Consider the following 18,958-nt stretch of genomic DNA (forward strand, 5'->3'; position numbering starts at 1 on the left):
ACTAGTAAAAACAACATTTAGGCACATATTACATAGGTTCATTAGCGATTTTTTTTCATATTACATAGATAACCATACGTATCTGGAATATTTTTAGTGTATGGTGAGAATACCTTGCTACGTGTCGCATGTTGGAAGATAACATCTTGTCTACTAAGATTAAGTAAATCCTAATGTAAGGTCGAGATTTGCATACATTTTACCATTGCGCCAGTAAGTGAAATCTGGATAAGACTATGCAATGTCTGAGAGCTGCAGCTTAAGGCGAAGCTTCCAACTCACGGTGCGCATAATAACATATCCTTCATCCAGTTACATGTCACCGGTGTTATTTGCCGAAGATTTACATCTGGGAAATACTTTTCACTGTTGTCATACCTTATTTGGTCTGATATAGAATGGCAGCTTTATTGTCTTCAGTAGGCCTTATAGTTTGGGAGCCGAAGGGAGGATTTTTGCAGTTGCTCGAGCGCTGTTAAACATAAGGGAGTATACCTTACACGTTGTTCAGTACCTCAACCAAGTAGGAGCCCTTAACCTAAAGGTTAATCGTCATTTTATCTTAACTCTACTGTGGACGTGGAGTCTAACAGGCTCTTATAGGAGCCTGCAGACATTTTTTTTTTTGAGAAAACTTATATAAAATTGAATTAAAAATATTAAAGTTTTTAGCACTAAAATACTCGTAACGTGCTTATAAAATCAAATTTACTTCAATAATTATAGAAATTTTGAAAATCATAAATGATGGTCTTCTTCCTAGCCCCGTCTAAAACTACTTTTTTAGGTATTGAAAACAGTGAAACTTATTCGTATAATAAAATAAGTCTTTTTTTCTCAAAATATAATATATCAGAATCCAAAAACGTAAAACACCTATTTCTGTTAACAAATATAAATTTTGACAGCAGTTTATTATAAGTATAAATCTGACCCTTTAAATCCCTGTAGCTGCGAAAGTAATTAATTTTACAAAATTGCTTCACTATTAGCATAATCCTAATTTATAAACAATTTAAAAAACTGTTTGAGACACGTGATATTTGATTTCTTAAAAAATGCGCACAACTGAAAAGTTAGAGGTGCATGCCGCGGACCGGATTTGGACCCCACACCTTCTGGAATCGGAGGCAAAGGTTATATTTACTGGGCTATCGGCTACTAAGTAAGTATGCATAGAGATTATTAAGAACTGATTAGATACAACGTAATTCAGCCGACAGTTGCCTATGCATCATAATACGCTTAGTGTGATACACAACCGAATTAGCACATACATTGTATCAGCATTACTCATTTACACCCAGTGAGCAATGTCCATACATTCTACTCGTCAGTATCTAGCATTGTGTCTGGAATCTTCAGGGGACGATGGATTAGCTACTAGCAAATCACTGGAAAAAAGATATTACACTTTTAGCAGACTCAGAAGTGGTTTACATAAATAAAATAATCAATGTCGAACAAAGAACAAATTCACAACAATTGTCAGGACAACATAGTTAACAAATCAAACTGTAACCAAAACAGGATCCTAAAATGGCAGAAAATGATCTTGAGTGGAGTCTTGTCAACGTTGTGTGTAGGGTTAGGGGCCCTTGACAGTCCCGACTGTACTGACAATCCCGTTTTTCACTCAAGTAACTCTCCCGCCTATCCCAAGTAACCCATAAAGAATTACACAACAAGAAATGTAGACGGTTCGAATGCCACGAACATACTGAAGCCGACCGGACGACGAGCGCCTTATATCGCAAGTCGTTCCTTAAAAAATAATGGAATTTTTAGGGGATAATTGACTTCTATATCAATATCAACACAGTATACTATAAAAATTAAATTAAATTATCTGCATGTGATTGAAAAAAATATATATATTTTCTACTATTTTTTATAGTTCCACATAACCGCATTATATGTATCGGACGCATCGCATCTGGTCCGATTCAAGAAATTCTTTCAGTGTTAGATAACCCATTTATCGATGAAGGCTTTATATTATCCCCGTATTACGGGAACGAGAACCACGCGGATGAAATGTGGGTCGTTATTTTGGTCAACTTGTCTTCCGACAAAGGCATCCCTTAAGCATATCTCACCCTAAAAAATTCAATAAAAGAAAACATTAAAGTATGATCTTACTGTAACAAAACTAAAGGCAACTTTTAAACAATTCTCGCTCAAGGAAATGAGAAGCGAGCCGACTGTGAATAAAATTTTCTTAGGAACAACTTTAAACAGCTATGAAACTAATCTGAAGTAGACAATGGGCTTTTTGAAAAGCCTTTTATTATTATTTTGTAGCCTATTCGACTTTTGTGACACCGCGGTTATTACAACGCGCGATATTAAAAAAATGTAAGTTAAAGTAAAGAAAGTCGCTTAATAATAACGTTTTGAAGTCTTTTCACAAAAATGGCGGACTAAAATACGGTTGGTATGGAATTATTACCTAATAATCATTATCAAGATATTCTATCTGCCCAAGCATGTAGACGAAAGTCTTTGAAATTGCGTGTTTCCAGTGATGACCTACGGAAACGAGATTTGGTCGCTGGGAAATCCAGACTAGGATATTTTAGTCATAATTTCTTGAAAGAAAAGCTCAATATTTCAAAGCACAAAAATTTTTTTTCAAACAATCGTTCCTGCGATTAGCGTGTTAAACCAAACAAACAAACTTCTCAGATTTATAATATTAGTATAGACTAACGAACGCCTGCGACTTCACGTCCAAGTAAAATTCAGTTTTTGACAAATCCCGCGGGAAAAATTGATTTTATCGAGATTCAAATCGGTTCAGTTATTTCAGAGATTAGATTGATAAATAGACAGACAGACAAGATTAAAAAAAAGTTCGATTGTGCTTAGTATCGAGTAAATAACTATGCACTTGAGAAAACAGTTATTTAGAAATCACAAACAGACAGAGTTTTATGTGAATGTATTGATAAGTGATTCGTTATAGCCCAGTGGATGTGACCTCTGCCTCCTATACCGGAGGATGTGGGTTCGAATCCGGTCAAGGGCATGCACCTCCAACTTTTCAGTTGTGTGCATTTTAAGAAATTAAATATCACGTGTGATCGATCACACTAACGGTGAAGGAAAACATCGGGAAGAAACCTGCATACCAGAGAATTTTCTTAATTCTCTGCGTGTGTGAATTCTGCCAATCCGCTTTAGGCCAGCGTTGCCAATGCTTCTAATTTTGAGAGGAGACTCGAGCTCAGCAGTGAACCGAATGTGGGTTGATAACGATTGATTAGAATGGATTTGGTAGTACGAGTATATCACTATGCAAAGATGATGTGGTACAATCTTGAGCGTGCTAGCACGAGAGTAAGTTAGTGTTGTTACGATAAACACGGTGAGCGACCTCCCGCGCCCCGCGCCCCGCGCAATTTCCTGTGGCGCCCGACAGCTTACAGTCTTCCTGGGAGATAGAGCGGTGTATGACACAAGCGGTAGCGATTTAATGATGACTGTAAAACTGGGTCCTAACTGAAAATCAATGCTGTATACTTTTTTTATTGAAAGTATGCGGCAAAATGCTGAGTTGGGGCCTTTTTCTAGGTTGTGCCACATATTACAGGGCATTTTTTAGTGCTCCACTGTTTGAGTGAACAGTTAAGCCATAATCTATATCTATACTAATATTATAAAGAGATAAAGTTTGTAAGTTTGTAAGTTTGTCACATTTTTTAAATGGGGTAATCTTCGGAACTACTGGTCCGATTTCAAAAATTCTTTCACCAGTAGAATGCTACATTATCGGGGAGTGCTATAGGCTATATTTTATATTGGTATCATATATATTAGCCGAGTTATCACAGTTTTTGTCATACAGGTCGGACTAAAAACCTTTTAAACAGACTTATTCGCATGCGCTGCCTTAACCATTGTGTAAAATTGAAATTAATGTATGGAGACTTTATGTATCTTTAAAAGTTTTACAAAAAAGTCCGCGACGCCATATATCTATCTTCTATATATTAGCAGATATAGTACCTTTTGTGTTTTATCTATACTAATATTATAAAGAGATAAAGTTTGTAAGTTTGTAAGTTTGTCACATTTTTTAAATGGGGTAATCTTCGGAACTACTGGTCCGATTTCAAAAATTCTTTCACCAGTAGAATGCTACATTATCGGGGAGTGCTATAGGCTATATTTTATATTGGTATCATATATATTAGCCGAGTTATCACAGTTTTTGTCATACAGGTCGGACTAAAAACCTTTTAAACAGACTTATTCGCATGCGCTGCCTTAACCATTGTGTAAAATTGAAATTAATGTATGGAGACTTTATGTATCTTTAAAAGTTTTACAAAAAAGTCCGCGACGCCATATATCTATCTTCTATATATTAGCAGATATAGTACCTTTTGTGTTTTAAAAATTATAAATTTTATATACTTAGGTTTACGTCATTATTTATACAACTAAACTTTAATCCTTATTAAAATAAATTATTTAATAATCACAAGGATATTATGGAGATAAGATTTGCCCTTTACAGTATGTTAATTACTTAAATAGTTTCGGAGATAATACAAAATTTCTAAAATACGCAGAAATTCCGCTATATGACGCCCGGCGCTTTCATTTACGTAGTTCCCGTTCCCGTGTGAATATGGGGATCAAATATAGCCTATGACACTCGCAAATAACGTAGCTTTCTATTGGTAAAACAATTTTCCAAATCGGTCCAGTAGATCCAGAAATTACCTCCTACAACCATACGAACTTTGCCTCTTTATATTATTAGCATAGAAGTCTCTATTTTTCTTGGTCATACCACCACTCTCGAAGGACTGGACCGATTTTGCTAAGGGTAGGAGTAAGATAGAGAAGTTACAGGGTAGGGTAGGGTACGGGTAGGGAAGCGTAGGGGTAGTGTAGGGGTAGGGTAGGTTTAGGGCCGGGTTTAGGGTAGTGGTAGGGTAGGGGTAGAGGTAGGGTAGTGGTAGGGTAGGCGTGAGGTAGGGGAACGGGTGGGATAGGGGTAGGAATGGGATAGGGTACGGGGAGGGTAGGGGTAGGATGGGGGTAGGGGTAGGATGGGGGTAGGGTGTAGGTAAGGTAGGGGTAGGTTTGGGGTAGGGTAGGGGTAGGGTGGGGGTAGGGGTAGGGTAAGGTAGGGTAGGGGTAGGATAGATGTAGGGGTTGGGTAGGGTAGGGTTGGGGTAGTGGTAGGGTAGGGGTAGGGTAGGGTAGGGGTAGAAGTAAAGTTGACATCAAAATTTACGCGGACGAAGTCGCGGGCGTCCGCTATATGTTATAATTTAGATTGAATGTGATATGTGGCATTACTTAAAAATAAAGATCTTTAATTTCTTTCTTTCTGTAAGGGCTGCACATATCTATACAATATACACGTATAAAATTTATGGCGTTAAAATAATGCCGAATGTAAAAACGATAGTCCATACCACATCATTTTGACGGCCTCCGTGGCGCAGTGGTATGCGCGGTGGATTTATTGACGGAGGTCCTGAGTTCGATCCCCAGCTAGGCATTTTGAGGTTTTTCTTAATTGGTCTAGGTCTAGCTGGTGGGAGGCTTCGGCTGTGGCTAGTTACCACCCTACCGACAAAGACGTACCGCCAAGCGATTTAGCGTTCCGGTACGATGTCGTGTAGAAACCGAAAGGAGTGTGGATTTTCATCCTCCTCCTAACAACTTAGCTTGCTTCCATCTTAGATTGCATCATCACTTACCATCAGGTGAGATTGTAGTCAAGGGCTAACTTGTAAAGAATAAAAAAAAAAATCAAACAGTAATTCCAAGACAACGATGTCACTGCGCTGTAACTTATTGAATGCGCAGGCTGATCATAGCAGAATACTTTTTAATTAAATTTTATAGTGATTCGTAAGTTTATCACTTGAACCGTAAACAAGGTTAGCCATTTGCAGAGCTGGTCGCACCGCAATTTGGCCCATTGAATTCGGTCGCCCTTACAACGTTACGTTTGCTTTGTACACTAATGCATCGTAAGCTGTTTATGTCTTACTATTTATTTAAAGCCGTGTGGGGTCTGAAAGACCTTATTTATCCTGCAAATGTTGCTGACTAAGTTTTGTTTACGTGTGGGAGTTGTGTGAGGACGGGTTGAAACGTCATATCTAATTGTGTACCTACTTTATATGTTACGAGTAGTATTAATTCAGCGTATTAAAAATACCGATTTATAATCTAATCTAAATAGTTCAAGCTGTACTCCTTTGATCTGTGTGCCTAGTGAGAGTTTTGAATGTTTTCATACTGTTACTATCGCGTAACGTAAACGCAAATTTCTATGTAGTTAAAACAGTTGTGCAGTAGTGCTAATAGATGGTGTCGTTTTAATTCCTTAGAAATTCGCCTTTACGTTAACGCGATAGTAACAGATTGGAACTGCTACTAGGCCCTCAGAATTAGAAAAATATGAAATGCACTAGTGTTAAATGAGGTAAACTCAAAATCATTAATATTTTCCAACTGACGGACACCCGCGACATCGTCCGCCTTTAGTCCGTTACCGTTTACCTCCTTAATCCGGTCCTATCGCAAAATCCGTTGTTAGCGGACATCTATAAACTACCTCCCTGCCAAATCATCTTTGTTCGTCACGTGGTTTTCGAGACGTGATGAATGACCTTTCGCATTTATATGTAGTCCATTAGTCACATTTGATATGTCTGTTTTCTCACATGGCGATAGGGTAGCTTCCCTACAGTGAAAGAATTTTTTGAATCAGTTCTATAGTTACAAAGCCTATTCAATCAACAAACAAACAATAAAAAATTTCCTCTTTGTAATATTAGTTTAGATGACCTCATATTCAATTCATACTTTAGTTATCTCTATTTCATTCGAAATATGGTTTTAAATCGATTGGGAGGTAACATACGACGGGACGTATGCTTGGGGCGCGATTATAACGCACGGAAGTCGGACACGCGTCCGGACGTATCTTTGGTATTTGAAGAGAATTCTCTGTATTTCATTTATTGGGTTCTGTTTATAGTTATTCTCTATAAAACGATGAATCCGGTACCCGCACGATGAATCTATATAAATATAAATATCTATATAAATATTCGGCGGGCGGGCGATGGAGCGAGCTATGCTTGGGGTTTCTCTGCGTGATCGAGTCAGAAATGAGGAGATCCGCAGACCAACTAAAGTCACTGATATAGCTCAGCGAGTCGCAAAGCTGAAGTGGCAGTGGGCAGGCCACATAGTTCGAAGAGCCGATGGACGTTGGGGTCCCAAGGTGCTGGAATCCGCACCGGAAAGCGCAGTGTTGGTCGACCTCCCTGCTAGGATGTCTAGGTGGACCGAAGACATCAAGCGGGTTGCAGGGAGTCGCTGGATGCTGGCGGCTCGAGAACGTTTTGTTTGGAAGTCCATGCAAGAGGCCTATGTCCAGCAGTGGACGTCCATCAGCTGACAATGATGATGATGATGATATAAATATTCGTCTCTCTAAGTCTAAACCTATGATTCAAACCCAGGTTTCATTTGACGGCCTCCGTGGCGCAGTGGTATGCGCGGTGGATTTACAAAACGGAGGTCCTGGGTTCGATCCCCGGCTGGGCAGATTGAGATTTTCTTAATTTGTCCAGGTCTGGCTGGTGGGAGGCTTCGGCCGTGGCTAGTTACCACCCTACCGGCAAAGACGTACCGCCAAACGATTTAGCGTTCCGGTACGATGCCGTGTAGAAACCGAAAGGGCTGTGGATTTTCATCCTCGTCCTAACAAGTTAGCTTAGCCCGCTTCCATCTTATACTGCATCATCACTTACCATCAGGTGAGATTGTAGTCAAGGGCTAACTTGTAAAGATTAAAAAAAAAAAGGTAAGCATATTCACCATAGAATAAAGTTTCATAGTAACCATACTACAAACAATGTATAAACAACACAGACAATGAAAGTCAGATGGCACTATGTATCTCGCAGTTAATAAGTCATCATGCGAGTACGTCAGCCAGCGTTGCTTACTACGTAACACAATTTGCGTCACATACGCCCTCGCTCAAATATTCAAACCTCGGCATGCGTTAGTTGGGGCGACATATGGAAGCATTGTCGGTCAACAAACGCTGCGTAACACGTAGAGATGTACACATTTATTTCCAACAAAGCTATGGCCTATTCACTATTTTAGTATTTATTATCAGCCTATTAAAATAAACATCAAATCAATTGACAATTGACGATATCCAGTAGGCACCGGATGACATTTGTTACATAAAATCTCAATTTCGTATATGTCAACTAAGATAGTGAATTCGCCTGCTGCAGGTAGATGACAATTTGTCAATAGGCTCCCTGCCTCTTTTGTAAACAGTGCTTAAAGTGAATTATGGAAGTATTTTAAGCTATATTTTATTTTGTCCCGTCAATAACAACCGACTTTTACGCTGCGACTATTTTACTGAAATAGATACGGCTAAAAATAAGAGGAACAAATATACAATCAAACTTTCGCCTTTATAATATTAGTATGATATAATTTTAGTGTGATTAAATCCTAAACTGACACGTGTTGAGGATCGAATCCAGGGCCTCTCTGTTGAGAACACAGCACTACTGCGACAATGAGGTTTTCAAAAATTTAGTTCGTGGCTTAGTAATATCAACCCGTGTATAGCGCATTATATTTCAGTAGTTATTTACTAACCTAGTACCAAACTATGCAGATTACATGTCTGTGTTAGATTTACTTGGGACATTCTCAAGACGACCGTCAATACTTAATTGGGGACATCTAAGTAACTCTTAGCTCAACACTCTCTCTCTCTCCATATATACTTAATATTGAGAGGCATTTGTGACGTCGGAGATAATCTCAATTCTATTACCAATAGAAAGCCACGTTATTTGTGAGTGTTATAAGATGTATTTTATCCGCGTATTCTCACAGGAACGGGATCTACGCGGATGAAACCGCGAGGCGTCTGCTTCTTGCTTTTAAGCGATTATTCGATTATGTAGGCTTTTGAACCTCTCTTGTGATGTGATGTGTATTAACATTCGTCGTCATCAACCCATATTCGGCTCACTGCTGAGCTCGAGTCTCCTCTCAGAATTAGAGGGGTTAGGCCAATTGTCCACCACGCTGGCCCAATGCGGATTGGCGGACTTCACACACGCAGAGAATTAAGATAATTCTCTGGTATGCAGGTTTCCTTACGATGTTTTCCTTCACCGATTGAGACACGTGATATTTAATTTCTTAAAATGCACACAACTGAAAAGTTGGAGGTGCATGCCCCGGACCGGATTCGAACCCACACCCTCCGGAATCGGAGGCAGAGGTCGTATCCACTGGGCTATCACGGCTCAACGTATTAACATTATCAACCTATTTTATAGGGGATATGGAGCTTAGCCATCATGCTGTTCTAATGTGGGTTGGCGGGTGATAAAGTTAATTTCATTAACGACTGACAGATATTAATGATAAAAACCGGAACTAAAGGCTAAATACGCTCTCCGACACGTGGGTGTAACACACATCATCTGAAAGAAAGTCTCAGTCACTCATATAGCTCGATTTAGGATTCAAACCCAGGACCTCATAATCCGATATAACATAGGTTAACCACTGGACCAACGAGGCAGTCTAAAATAATCATCATCTTCAGCATCATTAACAGCCGATGGACGACCACTGCTGGATAAAAGCCTCTCGTATGGACTTCCAAACCAAACGGGCTCGAGCCGCCTGTGACTCCCTGCAATCCTGCAACATTGCGCTTTCTGGTGCGGGGTCGCCATTCCAGCACCTCAGGACTCCATCGTCCAACGTTCTTCGAGCTATGTGCCCTACTCATTGCCACTTCAGCTTCGCGATTCGCTGAGCTATGTTAGACTTTGGTTCTTCTGATTCGATCCATTTCTGATTCGATCTCGCAGTCAAATCCAAGCATAGCTCGCTCCATCTCCCGCTGAGTGACTTTGAGATTTCTTATGAGAGCCACAGCTGCTAGCGACCAATTCTCGAATCTGTAAGTCATCACTGCCAACACGCATTGTTCAAAAACTTTCGTCTACTGAGGAATTTTGGACGAAAAGATGTCGCGAAGGTTCCCGAAAGCTTAAATAATAAAAAGTGAAAAATATTAACTGGCCTTATTACATTGTTCGCACTGGGTTTGATATGAAAAGCGCGTTTTTACGTTGAAAATATTGAAACGAATTCTTTTATATTTCTCAAAAACATGACACAATTTCAAGGTACATTACGTGAACATTTAAAAAGGAGGCAAACCGCCTCTTTTTATATCGCGCAATATATTAGAAGCGAAGAATATTACATTTTCTCTTATTAAACCTGGATATTTTCCGCTCTGTAAAAAAAACACAAAGTTTGTAAAGGAAAACCTTCGTGTAAACTATCAAAGCTCTATAAAAAAACAGGAAACACTGACATTGAATAGAAGCAGGCGTTGTTTTATGAAGTTTTATTACGCGTTCGTTATGAACGTCTGTATGTAATTAAACTAGAGGACGCGCGACTTCGTCCGCGTTAAAATTTAATTTTTCACAAATGCCACAGGAAGTATGGGTTTTTTTGAGACAAAAAGTAGTCTATGTGATGAGTTTCAGCCAAATCTATTCAGTAGATTTGCATGGAGTAACAAACATTCATATAAGCCATACGTTTTTAACTCTCTGGTGCTGTTGTTAATAATTTTCAACCGAGAGGGTTCGATTACCAGCCTTGAGGCCATAGCCATGTGGCACATCGATTCTCTTTCTACAAACGCTAACGCTTCGTAAACTAACAAAATATATGGAAATGGCAGATCTGTGTGCCTAGTGGGAGTTGCGTTGACCTAAACGGGAATTTATATGTAATTGAAACAGTGTGCAGTAGTGCCACTAGATGGCGCTATTTCAATTCCTTAGAATATCGCGTTTACGTTAACGCGATAGTAATAGTATCAAACTGCCACTAGGCCCTGCGATCGACCCATGCAGTTTTTAATTGTCGAAGCGTTAGCGATTGTAAAGAGAAAATCTACGTGCACTTGGCTACAGGCCCAGGTCATTTTGGAATTTTATATTTTCTAAATTGGCTGAAGTCGGGTGATAGAAATCTGCCGTGGCTAGAACCCATCCTACCGGAAAAGTATTACCTCTCATTAAAAAAAAATCATATTTATCTATTACGTCAGATTCGATAAAGTGTACGGAGTTATTAAATTGTCTTTATTACCGACTTATGTTCGAGGTTTCAAAACCCCTGCACTCTATTTCCTATTTTGGCCTTTATTATCAATCCATCAAAACAAACAACAAATCAACCGAAAAAATATTATCTACACACTATGATATAAACTACAAATGTCAACCGGTGCATACGGTGGATATCACATATTATGTAGATGACACTCCGTCAACTGATTTGTTGTCCACTATAAATCAATCAATCAATCAGTCAGTCAACCAATCAATCAATCAAATTATTTATTTGCTAGAATGTGGTACATGTTTTAAAGGGTAAAGGAATGATAATAAAGACCAAAATATTGAATAGGCCAGTTGTCATGCAATTTTTTTTTCATTATTAACTATTTGTCACGAAGAAATAGAGTTAATTATTGTTTTAAACTATTTATTATGGGAACAACACGCGATGTTTTGGACTTATATACAAACAAATCATGGCAGCATTTAAATAAATTATAGTAATATTGGAATTCACCAAAAGAGCCGCGTTTAATTTCGCGCTCCACAGAAATGACGTTCAAATTTTCAAATCGATGGTTCGGAAATATATTCTGAATGTAGTGTAAAATTAATTTTATTGCGCTGTCTAATTTAACTTTTGGTTTAAAACTATTTTGATTGTTGGTAGTAATTTGAGAACTAAAACCGTAAGAAAGGCGTCCACATATCCGCACATTTTTTTTAAATTTAAAGTGGATTTGCGATTCGTACGATCAGATCAGTGGACGCACTTGCATGACTTTCTATACAAAGAATACTATGATCCGTTTGATGTGATGCGTCCGATACTTACGATGCTGATATGTGGCCAACTACCATTCATTATCATCATCATCATCATCATCATCATGTCAGCCGATGGACGACCACTGCAGGACATAGGCCTTTTGTAGGGCCTTTCAAACATCACGATACTGAGCCACCTGCATCCAGCGGATACCTGCGACTCGCTTGATGTCGTCAGTCCACCTGGGGAGGGCGGGGTCAACCAACACTGCGCTTTCTGGTGCGAGGTCGCCATTCCAGCACCTTGGGACCCCAACGGCCATGGGCTCTTCGAACTATGTGCCCCGCCCATTGCCACTTCTACTCGTTGGTCGCGGCCGCAAAATCCAAATCCAAATGAGGATTCAGTACTGTGTCAGGAGTCAGTACGACAATGTTCCAGCGAGCGGGAATCGAACCACGACTTCCGACGAGTGCGACTTCTTTACCGCTGAGCTATTACTTTCCTGAAACATAGAACAAATCTAGACGAAAGTGAACGAGGACAATATCATGATCATATCACGATCCTGAGCCGCCTGCATCCAGCAAATCCCTGCGACTCGCTTGATATCGTCAGTCCACCTGGTGGACTAACACTGCGCTTTCTAGTGCGGGATCGCCATTCCAGCATCTTGGGACCCCAACGTCCATCGGCTCTTCGAACTATGTACCCCGCATATTGTTACTTCAGCGTCACGACACATTGAGCTATGTCGGTGACTTAGGTACTTCTACGGATCTCCTCATTTCTGATTCAATCACGCAAAGATACTCCTAGCATAGCATCGTTCGTCGTTATCAACCCATGAGCTCGAGTCTCCTCTCAGAATGAGAGGGGTTGGGCCAATAGTCCACCACGCTGGCCCATTGCGGATTGGTAGACTTCACACACGCAAAAAATTAAGGAAATTCTCTGGTTTGCAGGTTTTTGTGTTTCCTTCACCGTTTGAGACACGTGATATTTAATTTCTTAAAATGCGCACAACTGAAAAGTTGGAGGTGCATGCCCCGGGCCGGATTCGAACCCACACCCCCCGGAATCGGAGGCAGAGGTCATATCCACTGGGCTATCATTGACTACATAGCATAATGTAAGTATATAAAACAGAATTTAATTTCTAACCTCAAATAATCGCAGCGTGTTTGCTTTACCTAAACAGATACCTAAAACCCCGCGGCGAGTATGGGTATACTTGGAGCTTCACTGTTTTTTCACCCGAAAGCCTCTAAAAGCGGCGCCGTAAAAAGAAAAATAAAATCCCAATAGAGTGGTGGGACAATAGCTGCGGGGGACAATTTTTCACGCATGTATAGGTTGTTCATTTTCACTCCAAATACGGTTTATATGACGTCGCGACAATAAGGATGTATTGTGTTAGGAATTTTATCTATTTGACAGTGACGCGCGGCTTTTTTTACATCACCCTTGATGGGTTTTGTCATCAAGAGGAAAAGTTAATCGCACCGTACACAAAACCAATAAAAATATTAATTTATATTCGAAGCCCCACGGTTCTACGCGCGTAGTTTTGATTATGCTTAGCTTGATGTAGGTTGAGGTAGGTTTACTTGATAAAACAATAAATTTTCATTTAATTTTTTCATTTCAAGGTTTCAGGCATTTTTTATGTTTTCTGAAATTATCCAACTTTCTGCAAAATTAACTTATTGTTTGAAAGAAAGAAAGAAAGAAAAATGCGTTATTTTTTTATTTCGAAATTATGCCACACATCACAATATCTCCAATAAGGTACACCAGGTCATCTAGGACAATACTCTGCGATGTGTGGCATAACCCAGAAAATGGCCGCAGCTCAGCACAATGCTACGTGACCATTTGAATTAGGAAACGTTGATAAAGCCGTATGTTCCTTATCAACATTTTTTCCAAATATTCGAAAACATTTACCTAACAAGTAATGACGATACCAAAGAAAATATGTAATATTTTTTACTCTATAACTCGTAGTTTAGATATATTATGATTAAATCGAAATGACATGAATGATGATTTTAACAGAAATGAGGAGATCCGCAGACGGACCAAAGTCACTGACATAGCTCAGCGAGTCGCGAAGCTGAAGTGGCAATGGGCAGGCCACATAGTTCGAAGAGCCGATGAACGTTGGGGTCCCAAGGTACTGGAATGGGGACACCGCACCGGAAAGCGCAGTGTTGGTCGACCGAAGACATCAAGCGGGTTGCAGGGAGCCGCTGGATGCTGGCGGCTCAAGACCGTTTTGTTTGGAAGTCCATGCAAGAGGCCTATGACCAGTAGTGGACTTCCATCGGCTATAATGATAATGATGATGATGATGATTATGATGATGATGATTTAATTAACTCCAATGTTTAGGGAAGTCTAATTGCGATGAATAACTAATTTGGTGATGATAATATTGATAGTAATATTAAACAGAAAATTAAATATTTAATCCTATAATAATGTAAGTACTAATAAAATCCTCCCGGAGGCCCCAGGGTTTTCAGTTGAACAAACAAAGCGCCCAAGATTGGATTAATGTGGGATAATGGTTAGAAATTATATCTTTAATTAAATATTATATTTTATTGAAATCGGTTGAGTAAATTAAATTAAACGTTAAACTAAGAACTTAATTTACTTTACTATAAATGAAAAGCGAATGGGCTATCCAACAAGTGTGTTGGTATTGAAAGGTTAATGAAGAGTCTGTAGCAGGGAATACAAAATATAGTCTAGGGGCCTGTTGTGTTTTTTATTTTCTTCGGGTATATTATGTATAATGAGAAATCATTTCCTTGACGGCCTCCGTGGCGCAGTAGTATGCGCGATGGATTTACAAGATTAATTAATTTTAATAATTTAAAATTAACTTAATTAAACTTAATTGGTCCAGGTCTGGCTGGTGTGATGGTTCGGCAGTGCTAGTTACCACCCTAACGGCAAAGACGTACTAGCAAAAATTTAGTTTTTCACAAATCCCTCGGAAACCATGGATTTTCCCGGGTTAAAAAGTATGTGTGTTAATTCTGGCTATAATATATCTTAGTACCAAAATTCAGCTAATTCGGTTCAGTAGTCGAGGCGTGGAAGAGTAACAAACATTCATATCATCAAAATCATACATTTTCGCAAATCTCGGGATACCATGGATGTTTTCGGTATAAAAAGTAGCCTATGTGTTTATCCAAAGTAAAATCTATTTCCATTACAAATTTCAGCCAAATCGCTTGAATAGTAGCGGCGTTAAAGAGTAACAAACATCCAAAGAAACATCCATCCAAACATTCCTAAAAACTTTCGGATTTATAATATTAGTAGGAATAGTAGGATAACTCTATCCACAGTTCCAGAGTAGTGAATAGTAAAAGAAACGAAACGAAAAAAGTAAGTGAAGAGTCAAGACAGTATAGTCAAGCTCAGGATATCTTGCATAATTGTAACACTAGTATTCCTTATTCAGATCGCGCAAAAAACTAATTTCGAGGAAAAATATAACCAGGTCAGAGTTTTATCGACGATGTCCCAGATTCAGGAGAGTTCTTAGCGACACCTACCCGCTCACACAATAGATACTCCGAGCATTGAGTGCATGTTCGTCTGTTCGATAGATTGCATTTGAAATGGGTCGAGATTCAAATAAGCTCCGAGTTCGCTTTTAGATTACTAACTCTTGTTTCGGGTAATGAAAAAATGTTGAACCAGCACGAATCGGAGGTTTTTATTCGCTACTGTTTCTCGGAGATTTTCGGTTGTGACATTCCTTGACAACATTGTTAAATGCTTTTATTAACTGTATTTTAAAAATGGTTTTGCATTACACCTATATCAATACTAAAATTATAAAGCTGAAGAGTTTGTTTGATTGTTTGATTGAACACGCTAATCTCAGGAGCTACTGGTGCAATTTGAAAAATTCTTTCAGTGTTAGACAGCCCATTTGTCGAGGAAGGCTATAGGCTATATATTATCCCCACATTCTTACGGGAACCGGAACCACGCGTGTGAAACCGCGTATTATATACTTGTTAAAAGAATAGATAGGCAGACAGATAGATAGATAGATAGAGGGATAGATACCTATGTTTTCCTATGGTTCTATAGGTACCATACTACTAGGTATTCAACATTGGACACTTTTTATTTTCCGGAATAAAAAGTATCCAATGTTGCTCAATAGCCTCCTCTTATCTTCTAATGAAAGGCTGATCGAAATCGGTTTAACGGTTTGTATCTTGGTATCGTGTAAACTTGAGAAATTGAGAAAAAAAAGTTATTTTGAAAACATAGACACACTTCAATTTTCTTTAAAACGTTTTGACTTCAATAATTTTGACATTATTTATGGTATTTTCAGATGAGAACATACTTCTTACTACATTTTACTATTTCATACTTTCAAGACCCATGTTTTTATAAGTGTAACTTACAGTTTTAGAACTTACTTTTTATATCCTTTGTCTACGGAGAAAGGTAAACGTGTAGAGGGTTTTAGCATAATTTCCTATCCCAATACTGTTCTATATTAAAAAACTACTCTACAACACGAAGCCTTATGTAAAGCAGGTATGCAAGCTGTGAAGACTGAATTAAATTGAGTTCCTTAAGAGTGTTGTATGGCATAATAGAGAGTGCTAAGCATAATTTACTGGTTAGCCTAGCGCATTGTAAATTACATTGCTCTTTGCAATAAGCTGAATTTCCTAAGAGACTGCACGGTATTATGCTCCTGTGAAGAAACTGGTATATATAATTATAGCTAAGCTTATGCATATATTATACACTAGCGGACGCCCGCGACTTCGTCCGCGTGGAATTTAGTTTATCACAAATCTCTCGGGAACCATGGATTTTTCCGGGATAAAAAGTAGCCTATTGTGTTAATCCAAGCTATAATATATCTCAATACCAAATTTCAGCTAATTCGGTTCAGTAGTCGAGGCGTGAAAGAGTAACAATCATTCATATGATCAAAATCATCAGTTTCAAATTTGGGGAAACCATGAATTTTTTTCGAGATGAAAAGTAGCATTTGTGTTAATTCAGAGTAAAATCTATTTCCATTCCAAATTTCAGCCAAACCGCTTCAGTAGTAGCGGCGTTAAAGAGTAACAAACATCCAAACATACATCCAATTATCCATATAAACTTTCGCATTTATAATATTAGTAGGATAAGCTTATTTTTGAATTCAAACTATCGTGAGGGTTATTCGTATTAATTGATTATGAAACACGGCTAAAAGCCATCTGCTGTTTCTGTTATGATAACTAGCAGACATCAGTTTCACCTGCGTAGTTCCCGTTCCCGTGAGAAAACGGGGATAAAATATAGCCTATGACACTCACAAATTATGTGGCTTTCTAGTAGTACAAGAATTTTCAAAATCGTTTCAGTAGATCCAGAGATATAACTATGAAGAGATATAAAAAAAATCAGTAGATCCTCCCAAACTTTTTGAAAAACAAAATATGCTTAGTTTAACATTCAGTATTTCTGCTAAGTGAATAATATGACTAGCCAGTCGAATGCCATGTGTTATGTTTTAGAGAGAAAAATAATACTTGAATTTAAAAACAGATTAGTAAGGATTTTAAAGAAAATTTGAAGGTCGGGTGTACCACTAAGTTTAAAATTATGAACTGAAATCTATTACGGAAAATTTCTTTGAAGAAAGAAAAGCTCACTATTATAAAACCCGGCCCAGAAATCGAACCCGGGACCTCATGATTCAAAGCCTCTTTAGGCTAAACACTGGACCAATAAGCCCTCCCTGCTGTCATTATCATCAATAACAACCCAAATTCGGCTCACTTTTAAGCACAAGTCTCATCTGAGAATGTGAGGAGATAGGCAATAGTCCACCACGCTGGCCCAAAGCGGATTGACAGACTTCATACACGTTGTTGATTTATAAAAATTCTCAGGTATGCAGGTTTCCTCATGATGATTGTATTGATGATGATTCCTTCACCATTTGAAACAAGCGTTATTTAATTTCTTAAAAAATAAACCGGTCAACTTGAGAACCTCTTTCTTTTTGAAGTCGGTTAAAAATTCACATAATTAAAAATTTGGAGGCACATGCCCCGGACCTGATTCGAACCTACACTCTCGAAATCTAGGGAAGAGGTCATATCTGGCTATTACGTCTCTACCCTGCTGTGTACCTACCATTAAAATACGCTAATGATGGTGATAAAAAAAGAAAACCAAAATGGACGTGCAAACCATCAACTCTACATTGTAACGGGTGCAGCCACGAAGCCAGTGTTATCCATGCCTTCAGACAACGGCATTAATAGTAAATGGAGCGTAATAGATAGAGGGTGTACGAGATATTCGCATGCGCGGTTCGTCAATGACAAACCGGAGTCCAGATATGGCTCATTGAACAGGAGAAATAGTGGACACTTCTTTGACAAATATTGTAAATTGTTTGACAAATACAGAATGAACTCTTGGCGTACACTGTCATTCTTATGAGGGAGTTTCCGGCAATTATGTTAAATACTATTAGATGTGTTTACTAGGTCATGAAAAATGAAGCGCTCAAAGGAGGAAATTTACACATCTCAATGTTAGTGTTGTGGTCAAAAATGAACGTTATGTAATTAAATAATACCTAAATATCGTCTACAATGTCCAGTTGTGTGTTCAGGAAGTGTAAAAACTATTTATACATAAATAAATTAATTAAAGACAAAATTTAGCATGTGTGCGCCCAGTTTTGTAGCCCATTATTCGGCTCACTTTTGCAGGGATTTTGTAGGGACATAACCGATCTATATTTTAAAATTATCATTGGTTCCCGACATTTTCTTAGATTTGATCAGAATTTTTTTTTCATGTTTTCATACAAAGTGCAAATAATTCCGACTATCCATGCAACACACGCCTTTATCTATCCTTGCATTTTAAGATACGTAATCGTAGTGGTAAGGTAGTCGTATGGTGGTCTATATCGACG

Source organism: Bicyclus anynana, chromosome 21 (assembly GCF_947172395.1).
Source record: "Bicyclus anynana chromosome 21, ilBicAnyn1.1, whole genome shotgun sequence".
Taxonomy (NCBI): Eukaryota; Metazoa; Arthropoda; class Insecta; order Lepidoptera; family Nymphalidae; genus Bicyclus; species Bicyclus anynana.